Source organism: Anoplophora glabripennis, unplaced genomic scaffold (assembly GCF_000390285.2).
Source record: "Anoplophora glabripennis isolate ALB-LARVAE unplaced genomic scaffold, Agla_2.0 scaffold826, whole genome shotgun sequence".
Classification (NCBI taxonomy): domain Eukaryota; kingdom Metazoa; phylum Arthropoda; class Insecta; order Coleoptera; family Cerambycidae; genus Anoplophora; species Anoplophora glabripennis.
Window position 1 is genome coordinate 41,877 of NW_019416907.1, and position 12,155 is coordinate 54,031.

Consider the following 12,155-nt stretch of genomic DNA (forward strand, 5'->3'; position numbering starts at 1 on the left):
TATTCATTGTAGAAGAAGTAGAATTCCAATGGAAATAGAGTAAAAAGCCAATGTCGACAGCGATGCGGTCTTTTTTCCACCGTTAATTGGTATTTGAGAGAGCGGATAGAAAACACTTGTCACTCGTCCCAGAGAGCAGTTGCCGATAGTGTGAGTCGCCAACTTTGATGCTAATTGAATAGCCACAGGCTTCACGCCAACGACATCCTACAAAACATACGTTCCTATTGGACCTGGCGTCCGTGACGTCAGCGCTATTCAGCTGCCAAAGCCTACGCCATTGTTCTTTTGCTGGCGCACGGAGGGAATAATCAACGTTGTGCTGCTTCTATTCTATTATGACCATTTAAAGGGGCTTATATGTTACTTGGAGATAGCAAAGGAGTTGATTAAAATATATCTGATATCATGAAACTTATGAGGATTGAAGAGATAGCAAATATAGAAAATTAGTTTAAAAGCAATTAGAGACGATATTTGATGCGGATTTACAAATCATCCAATCTAATAACTATTTCCTGAACTTACTTATATATTTATTAAGCTATGAGTTAATTAATACTAATAATTAATTTAATATTTGCAAAATTTTTAAAATTTAGAATCAATTAGCTCACTGAAAATAGTACAACTTCCTTGTGCAAATTTAGTCAGACCATATTCGAGTGTAATAATGTTTTAATAAAAGCAAATGAAACCATAGTAGGTAAAAGTTTTCAATTCTATCGACAAAAAAGATACAGATGGTAAAAGATATCAGAAATAAGTTAAGATATCTGCAAAATATAGTTAGTTAAGAGGATTAGGAAGATATTTACAATAATACATTATATTTATATAATAATAAATTTAACAAACAAAAAAATACACATTTGAACAAATGTAGAATGTTAGATTAAGAAAGACAAAACACAGATACACAGATATAAATTTAGATATATGACAATGCTATTACAGACAAAACAGTTATCATTCTGCCAAATAGACAAATTAGTACGTACGAAGAATTAATCTAGTAAAGGATTGCTAATAACATTCCTTGTATTAATATAACAGTAACAGAATTGCACAAAAATTGCCATTAAACTTAGCTAATAAATACAGAATTAGATAAAAAATTGAGCTCGAACAAATATGTGATTCAAAACAATTTATCTTTAGTTGAACAGAAATTTATATATTAACTAAAATATGATAACATTAAAATGTTTCCAGCTGATAAAGACAATGCTACAGTTAAGCTGAATAAAATAATAATATATGAAAAAATAGATAATTTAATGAATGAAGGATATTATACAAAATTAAATAAAGACCCAACGAAACCAATAGAGAATAGCATTTGTACGATATTATATTACATACAAACAAGAATTTGATGCTGAGACAAACATTTTATATCCGCATGATAATAAACCATCACACTTTTATGGCTTACCAGAAATTCATAAACGTGATATTCCACCAATTATGACCAATAATCCATTAATTCTTCTTATACTAAATTGGCTATTTATTAAAAATTATCAAACTTTTATTATAAAAATAGTAAATATCGATTGAAAAAGTAGGCATGCTACCTGCTGAACTCCATCCAGTTTATCATATTCTTTTTGTAGACGTCTAGGATTAATAACTTGTTAGATATCCCATTCTTTGCCAACTATTTGCCTGTAAAACTCCAGTGAAAAGTTTAATTAATTTAGCCAATTGTTCTCTTTTTCTCCCTCCATAATGAACCGAATGTTTGATTGAAATGGTTCCAAACCGTGTTGTCAAGTAATGATCGTATTCATATATGGTACCAATGTGATGATTTGAGTTGTTTCCAATTGTGTCCATTGAAAATGTTCTAGTTCTTGCGGTGGGAACAAAGGTTGTAATAACTTCAATGTGTGACCTGGGATCTTGGTGAACAAAGACTCCACATCAAAGCTGACCAAGATATCTGTGTCTCTTATGACGAGAGTCTCTAGAATATCCACGAAATGTTTTGAATTCCATATATGGTGCGCTGAGTTGTTTACGTTTACTTGCTGGTCCAAGAAACTTTCCTTCAACAACCTAGCGGTAGATCTTCTCTTATTCTAGAAGTAGACGTAGATACCTGGAGTCAGAATCCCCCGCAACTTGTCTTCATAGTGCTTGGTGTTGAGAACAACGGTCGTAGTTCTTTTATCCGCCAACACAATGACAATGTTCTGATTGGATATCCTCCCTCGAGACATTGGGTTTTGGTGATTTTGCCATCTTTAAAATACTACAAATTTCTTGTAAAGTCTCCTCTGTATCAATTCTAATTCAGAGACTATAATGATACCTCAACACTGGCAATAATTTCTTCTTTTGAAACGATTTGTGGTGTTATATGTTAACGAAAATAAAGTATCCGATAAAGTGATACTACTGTGATTGATTACTACTTTTTGCCAGCCTCATCGTGGTCGCCTGGACTTATCTACTAGATTTTCAAACTTCCGAATTAGTCATTCCATTGCCCATGAGTGCTCCGCTTTTGCTGTCCGTGATATCATCGCGTCAATCTTTCCTCGTACCTCTTTAAAATAAAGTCGACATTATACATATAAAAACGTATATTATACAGTTTTCTTGATTGTGAGACCACGTCCCTGTCTCTACGTGTGTGATGGATCTGTTCCCGTAAAAAAGCTCAGCTGGCACTATTATAGATTTTATCAGCTGCTGCAGACTTAATGTTGTGTCATTAGTTCGAGGTACTTTGGTATCCTGTGGAAGAACGACATAAAATGCGAGACTGGAATACAGACGTGCCCTCTTTCTTCGTAATGTTTCCGTAGAGGTTAGTAACAGTGGTTTCAAACTTTCCACGGCTTATGTTGACATTTAAAGTACGATGGTTTTTCGGGTTGTTAGCTAGTTACGGACTTACATTCAGACTTACATCGTTAGCCTTAGCTAACAACCATTGACCCACCTTTGTTGTTTCCGGACTAGATCCTGTGAAGACGAATCCGCTATCAGAATCCCTAGGCCCTTCCTGACGTATATTTCGATCCCTTTGTCAGTTTTAAAGCCGCTCTAAAATGTTCCAAAGTGGCATTTGCAACTGGCCGCTTCCAATGCTTCCAAAGTTTTCGCCCTTTTTCACTGTCGGTATCTTCAGTGGTAACTATGCAAAAGCTTGAGCAGAGTCTGAAATAAATATTAGGGCGGGCCTAGGGCTTCTGATAACGGCTTTGCCCCCACAGGGCCTGGTTCAGAACAACCAAAGAAGGTCAAGATTTCTAGTTAGAGTTAAGGAAGTGCGACGAAGTACATGGGCCGCAGCATAACGACCAGGAAAAAATATATGTCACCAGTTTTCCAGGAGAGATATACAAATTTTACTAAATATAGTAAAACAGCTTTAACTTAATCAAGACTTTAACTTCATTGGAAGATTTTTTTAGATATATTTGAAGAAAAATACCCTTCTGAAATTTACCTACCTATTATTAAAACACGTGTATTTGAAGAAATTTGTTTTACATTCTTTTAAGAAAAAAATAGAAGAAAAATGTTTTATCTTGAAATAACCACATCTGTAATGTACAACCTCACTTAATACATAAACATTATGTTTTTGCATCCGTTTTAGATAAATCTTAAGCTATTTGATAATAACTGTAATAACGGTAATTATAAGCGGTGTCCAAATTGGTATATTCTTATAAATGAAAACGTTGATTCACCGTCCATGATTATTACCGTCCGGGCAATGGTTACGTTGATTATAGATCAGATATTACGCTGATAAGGTAGGAATTATCGGCCTCCTTTAACGAGCAGTTAATGCTGTAAAGCTGAAAACCTATATATGGAAATAACCTTTGTCTCGATTTGGCTATTAACTTTGTTACATTTGAATTCGATTCTTTTAATACCAAAATAAACAAAACAAACAATTATTGATATAGCATTCCAGACGTATATGTAACGATAAGACAACTACTACCAATAATAATTGCTACATTATACTTATAATTTTGGAAATAAGATTGTTTATTAAAGAACTGCATATAGCAGACCATCTATGTGTGGAACCATATTTCTATTATAATATACAGGGTTCTTCACGGTAAGTGGCCTATTAAACGCTTCAAAGTAATCAAAGACATTGTGACTGAAATTTTGTTTACGGGGGTTATCAGATATGTTCTCTTCAATGAAAATAATACCATCAATGCTATCCGGTTATTCCAGAAGTAACTGTCAACTTCGTTATTTTAAATGAAACGTCCTCTATATTATTGCACTATCGACAAGATAAATGGAGAATAAGTCAAAAATGTAAAGGCTTCCCTGTACCTAAATATAGCCGTTTTCGAGATAATCAACTTTTTATAAAAATTTTGACAGATGCAAGCGTATCGAAAATTCCTTAAATTCTCTTCTTTCTGGGAGCTTTCACTTGCTTTTCGGAATACACAAAGAACATACGGTGCACTATCTTCCGCTATCAAAATTACCTGAAGAAAATTATACTAAGTGTCGCATTTTTCATGTTACATCTTGAAATTTTAAACCGACAAAATGTTTTAAAATCAAATGGAACGCCTTGTATTTTTCTACATCATATTATAGAAAATCAAATTCTCTTTTCGCCGATATAGGCATTGTAAGGGTTACAGTTTCAATTTTCTCAGATGTTTGCGGTTTACTTACATTCTCAAAAATATTATATTAAGATATCATCAAATGTGCCTTGAAAGGCAAATATTGGTTTTGTCATTCAGTATTCTACAAGTATCTAGTATTTTCTCTACAAGAAAAAATAAAAATGCATACCTAATGAAGTAAAACAACAATATGTTGATAAAAATGCACTGCCATATTTTAGAAACATACATATTTTTTAAATAACTCCAAAGCAGCTGATCAGCTCCAACTGCGACACGGTACAGATCTTTTTATAGACTATCGATTTTAGAATCTTATACTTACAATACAGTTTTTTCTTCACTCATAGATGCGGAGATGTAAAAAAGTGAGTTTTTTTTTATCTTCAAAAATGTAGATATTTTGGGTAAAATTAATCATGTTTCTGAAAGATAATCTCAAAAATCACAGAAAAGGTACTCTTATTGGATCTCGATATACAGGTTCGGAAAGTCCCCATGGTACATCGGCCGTTACGTGAGAGCGATAAATTAAGTCATAGAAATCCATGCGACAGACAAGGATGGTTACATTGAAGACGTTTCATAATCTGAACTTCTAACCCGAAACGGGCGGTGGCTATTCAGATTATGAAACATTTTCACTATAACCATCCTTGTCTATCGCACAGATTTTTTACTTTGTCGCTCTCATGTAAAGGCAGATGGACCATGTGGATTTTCCAGCCCTGTATATACCACTTCCGAGACAATTAGCAACATTTATTTATTTTTTTTCACTTATGATACATTCTCAAAATCAACAGTGTGGTGATTTGACTTCAAACTTTGCTGAGGCATAATAGTAATTATGCTATTGCTTTTCAGATAGAATGCGGATTTATTTCGTTAGCTGCCAAATTTCATTGAGCGCTAAATATAGTACAAAAGGATTCCAATTTCTTTTAATAACCTTTTTTTCTTATTTTAAATGATATAACATATCAATTTGAAAGCAATCCATAGTTTTGATTTTAGACATATGTATTGTCGAACTGGATATAAATATTTATTTAAAAAAAATTTAAGTAGGTATAAGAAATCTCAAGTACCCCCCTACACCTTCGCGTCTGTAAGTGAGGAAAAAATTGTTCTCTCATAAAATTACTCTAATGAATAATCTTTCTTGTACGGAGTTTCATTTGGATCTAATCAATCATTTTGGAGATACCTACTCAATAATGTGTTTTTGACAGTCCACCTTTGTTAACCTTTAACATTTCTACTAGCGTTCTCGGCCCCATGTCCATAATGAACTTTGCTTAAAATGATATCCTCCATACTCTATTTCACACCGTATTTTAGAAACCTTTACACCGGTTTTGTTTTTTGGAAAAAACCAACACGCAAGACCGAAACGTCAAAAAATAATTTATTTATTATCGAAGCTTATTGAAATGTATTAACTTTGTATCAAATAACAATAAAATCTACTCTGGTATAGAATTTTGTTGGTTAAATGCTGTCAATGTTATAATATTATATTAATGGATTTTTTTATCTATAATTAATATTATGGATACTAACATCTTAAACGTTTTAACAATATGTTTGTAGCTTATACTAGATACCAATAAAACATTAATAATAAATATTTGTTTACAGCAAATGATACTGTATTTTAATTTATTAAAAAATCAATAAGCAGTATCTCATTCTAATTCGACAGATCATTAGATCAATGCCTAAAGAGCTGACCTTTTACGTTTATTGTCCTTCGTATCCACTCAGATAAGTCAAAGCCTCCACATCTGTTTGCATAACCTCGTATCATTTAGGACACATGTCACACAGAAGATAATGATCTCTGGGTATCTTGCCTTGAACGATGTTAAATTATTTTCATGTAAGGGACCATGCCTATATGTTCCACTACGAGTTAATGTGATGAATACCAATGAAGTATTGTAGAGCAGATTAATCAAGATAGATCTGAATTAACTTTGTCTTCTTATAATCCATAATACCCACATGAACATAAGGAATAGAGTATTTAATTTAAATTTGAAAAGGATTTGTGCTAAAAACGTTATTGCTTGCGAAAATAGAAATATGATTGAGGATTATGAATGATTTTAGTTAATACTGTATAAGATCTGTTAACCTATGGTAATAAAAAGTATTTACACTTTTTAAAGCAATAGTTTTATTAGTTTTTGTAAATCTTCCACTGTTAGAAATATTGTTAAATGAAAAAAAGCACAGAAAAATTCATATACAGAAATATAAACGATTGGAAAATGACCAAGAAACTTAAACTACAGATTCAGTTGAAATCTACCTACTACTATTTTACTTTTAACCAAAATACATAATTTTGAGAAAACGCCAAAGATAGTCTAATAAATACAGGCAGCGATTGTAATACACTAACACCTACCAGACTTAACAACCGGAGTAAAGTACTTACAAACAATGGACACATAAAAGCTCTAGCAAAAACTCATGAAATAAAAAATATGAAAAGGAAGCTAAACATAGGCAAAGACACTGAAAAAAAAATCGTAGACGATATAATAATAATCATTGAAGACAACAAGAAAACAATTTTAGAAAGGGTATCTTATGTATTCCTAGGCTGAACAAAGTTAGGCAATTACTAGAGCACAAAAGGCAACAAACAAAACAACACTGATAGCATTGCTCCTCAATCAAAAACGAAGAGGAGACTGCCAGTGACGGATAAAAAAAGAAGAAGGTACAGGATGTGGGATCTATTCTAGATCCCTACATATCCGATATCAGTGGGTTATGGATGTACGTGCCACCGTGATACAAGCGGACCTGGCAGGTATAGCCATAGCTGCTAAAGAAACTGCTCATAGGCAGATGACGGCCAAAGTGTCAGAATCTACACAGATAGTAGAGACTGTTGGCTAAGGAAATACCTCTACAATATGAGGAAGTGCAAAACACCTATCTGTAGAGGTTGTGAGCAGGAAGACGAGACAGTTTTCCATGTACTCTGCGAGTGCACTGGAGCAATAGGAAAGAAGCAACTTGACACGGACGAACACTTAGGAACCATGAAATAAAATCTTATATTAAAAAACTGTTAGAAGTTGAAAACACTGGAAACACGATAAAACTCATAATGTAGGACAAAGAGAATCGAGAAACTAGATACGAAAAGTGGAAAGGCTAAAGAAGAACTGCAAAAACTATAAAAGGGTAGAAATCTGCTCTAAACAAATATTTTCATCGCTGCTAATACAGAAAAGAATCAACGAAGCAAAAGAAGGAATTAAGGTCCATTTACGCAAGTCAATGTGGTATCAGTGTCGAGTTAGTTCAGTATGAGTCTTATCCATGGTTGATCAGTGCTGTCAATTTACACACATCTGTCCATAGTCCGTACAGTGCTTTCAGCGAAAAATCAACAGGATGGCTTCTTCTACTGATGACGAATTGTCAATTATTGCGCTAGCTCTATGTGAAAAAAAAAACATTATTTTTAAAACCTGTATCTATTATTTAAATTAATTTTTAATCTACTGTAGAGGTGATGCATTTTACTATATAAACCAGTGAAGTGTTGTCTGTTGTGTTTCAAATTGTTAATTTCCTATTCTATATTAAATACTTATGTATACTTAAGAGTTTGAGCTGTGTACATGTTGATGGGAAGATATGACAACTTTAACTTGATAGATTGTTGATTAAACATACTTTGCAGTATCTAACTATTTAAATCTTATTTTTAAATAATTAGGTAAGTGTATAGTGGTAAAATTTTATTTTTTGTATAACTTGAAAATTTAGCTTTTACGTATTTTTTTAAATTTTGTGTAACTATGCTTTTTAAATATGGCTGTAAACTTGGTAGTATTAATCGTACAGATATTATGTTTTTTTTTTTTCTTAACTTGTAGGATTTTTTTTATATTGAAGTTAAGCTTTAGGCAAAGATTACTGCAGTACTTAATTTTAATTGGTCCTTAAAACAAGTTACTATTTTTTAAAATAAGCTTTGTCACCACAATGATAGAGTTAGACTTAATCAGAGGAATGAAAATAAAAGATTGAAATCTTATTCTAAATAATTTTCTTGACATATGATTTGGCAAACTTGCAATTCGTTGATGCGCACATATACATGAAAGCGGTTCTCAAAATATACATGTGGATGGATTAAAAAATATATCTCCATTAGTACCTGTAGTTAAAATATATGTAAACATTTAAGATTCACCCTGACAACTATTTCACAACGAAGCATATTTCTGTTTATGCATGCATCATTCTAGTTGATACTATTCACCAAGCTATAAATTTCTTGGTAAATTCCTAGAGTGACTTACTACTTAATTATGATTTAATATTTCAAATTAGTTATTAGAAAAACAACTACTGGCATTACCATTTAAGGGTGATGCAATACGTCATCTATTGCTTCTATTTTTGTTATTTCTAAAACTACTTCTGTAGCGGAAGAGACTTCTTTAGTAGACAATCGCTGCAACCGGTTGTATGGTGCCTTCCTCAAGGATATATTTAAGTGGCACTTTATGAAACCTACGCCGAAGCCTTCACTAGATCGTATTGCTGGCATTTTAATACAATCATTTGAAATGTTAATATAAACTGAATTGTAAAAACGCATCCAAACAGGTGCTAAATGAAAGCTTTACACGTATCATTGCCATATATGACGAATAAATATTTAGTCTGTAGGTGTGAATGCCGTGTAAACTTTGAAAGTGTTTATAATACCATTTTTATTTCCATATGCTGGCTTTACGCGGTGTGGGTTTCAATATTTGTAATATGTGAAATTCAAAAACTGCAAATATTACGTGTGAAATAGGTATACGACATAAGAAAGGCGTAACATAAAAACTGCTGATTTATTCTTAATTTAATTAGAATTGCTACTGTACTGTAATTGGTAATTGAAACAAATTGTTGCGAATAAAATTACAATAAATTATTACTTATTAATACAAACAGGTACGTACTTAATGTGGTTAACATAATTATTAATTTCAGCAAAAGTTGACGACTTAGTTAATCAGTAGGATGGGAATTAGGTGCGTCATGATAGACTGTCTGAAGCCAAACGAAAGCTATCTAAAGTATACAATTTTTTAGATTGATTTGGACAGATCATTTCAAACGAATGTTTCGGACCCTTGAACGTCCAGATGGCAATATCCGCGTAAGATCGGGTAAAACTTGTTCAGTCTCTACGTAGATTCTTTGAAATCGATCCATGTTCAACTAATGCCGGAATTGTTTGTAGCGATGTTAAATAACTCGACATTTTCCCAAAGAAAATGTTCCAGTTATCAATACATGCGTGATATCGTATAAAACTTGTTTACCTCGGAAAGTATACTTCGCAAAATTTATTGCTTTATGTCACCTCTTATCTAGGCTATGATAACTGGTTCCAGTATGTTTGAATTGGTTGAATAAACATCGAAACCCCCATTTTCTGGGGAAAATATTCCAGTGAGCTATATGTATATGCGTAATATCATCTAACACTTTGCCCCTAACGATAGGCTTACTAGCGATATATATTAAAAAATCTCATTGAACGAATGAAAAGGCTTTCTATTTCCTGCACGAAATAGGACAATTTCTTGTTAAGAAGGAAAAGGAGGAGACATAAAGCCTAGAGCCCAACGCATGAGGAGTGACAGTGAAACGTAACGTACGTAAGAATATTTATGAATATTACTTAAAAAAAGTATACTTGGGCAAAAAAATAGAGCGTATATACCGGGTGATTCAAAAAACCGCTGACAGACTTCTAGGGTAGATAATACATAAAAAATTAAGACGAAAAGTTTTAATAAACATAGGGTCGCAAATGCCTCCTTAACGAGATACAGGGCGTCAAAGTTTCTGTAAAATTAAACATTGTCTGCAATAATTCCAAAATGCCTGAACATTTCTATTTCAAATTTGCTATGCGTAGTTAGCACCTTAAGACCAATGTTTGATGTACTGCTCAAAATTTTATGAGCAGCAGTGTCGTAGAGACGGGGTCAACGTGACCCTTTTTTAAAAATATTTTCTACGCCACTGCTAATTTTGTCAAACGGGCACTATTTTCGTGTAAAGTGTTCAATTGTCTATCGAATTGGTCTCTTGCAAAATTTGGATTAAAGCAACCATTTTTAAGAGAAACACCTTTGTAGAAAATTTGTAAATCCAATTTTATTTTCATTCATTTTAGTTTCGCATAGTAGGCTTGCGCTATTCAAAATAAAATTAAACATCGCCTGTCACTAATGTCAATGTGTACAAGTGAGTTAAGTGAACTAGATTATAAGCTTCTTTTTGTCATTTTTACGCTTTAATTTTACAGAAACTTTAACGCCCTGTATCTCGTTAAGGAGGCATTTGCGACTCTATGTTTATTAAGACTTTTCGTCTTAATTTTTCAGGTATTACTTACCCTAGAAGTCTGTCAGCGGTTTTTTGAATCACCCTGTATAATTAATTAATGAAGTTGATCGCATTTTTGGTGATTACTGTGGATGTAAGGTCGGAAAACGAGTAGTCGGTTGCCGTTCTCATATACTGATGTTTTTATGATTCTTTGGATACGCGCATTATGTAGTCTCCATCCCAATAACCTCAGATCATTCCGACATCCCTTAGACACAGTGATGACGAGAGCAGCGATGAAGACGAAGACAATGACTCAGAATAGCGGGCATGAACAAGTCTGAATCGATGTATGATTCTTGAACTTTCTCAGTGATTCTGACCAAAAGGTATAATAGGAAGTAAATACTGAAACATTTACAATACAAGCCTACTGGAGTTATTTAACATCGTTACAAAAAGTGTCAGAGTTGGGTCAGCATTGATCGATTTCAAAGAATCTAAGTAGAAGCTGANATTCTTGAACTTTCTCAGTGATTCTGACCAAAAGGTATAATAGGAAGTAAATACTGAAACATTTACAATACAAGCCTACTGGAGTTATTTAACATCGTTACAAAAAGTGTCAGAGTTGGGTCAGCATGGATCGATTTCAAAGAATCTAAGTAGAAGCTGAACAAGTTTTACCCGATCTTACGCGGATATTGCTATGTGGACGAATTTCCCCGATGAATGACAGCCTTAGAAGTGTATTTCTATCAAATATACGCCTATTGGAATCATTTCAGATAGCTACAGAAAATTCCAGAGTAGGACAGAAACTGACCGATTTTTAACATTGTCCTTTGTCATTCCTTTGTCATGGGAAAGGTCCCCAACATGGTACTAGACTTCATAAAATTGAGCTTAATAATTCCGAAAATATTAGCTTTACCTAAAAATTCAATTTTCTGTATCCACGGTGCCTGCATACTAAAAACAAATAAAAATCAAAATTTTTAAAAAGGAAAGGCCTTTTTATTTCCGTTACTGAGATAAGGTTTCGAAATATATTAATTGCCATTCTGCACATAGATGAATTTTGAAACTGCATCAGTTTTTTGAAAATATTTTCCCCTCGATGAACTACCTACC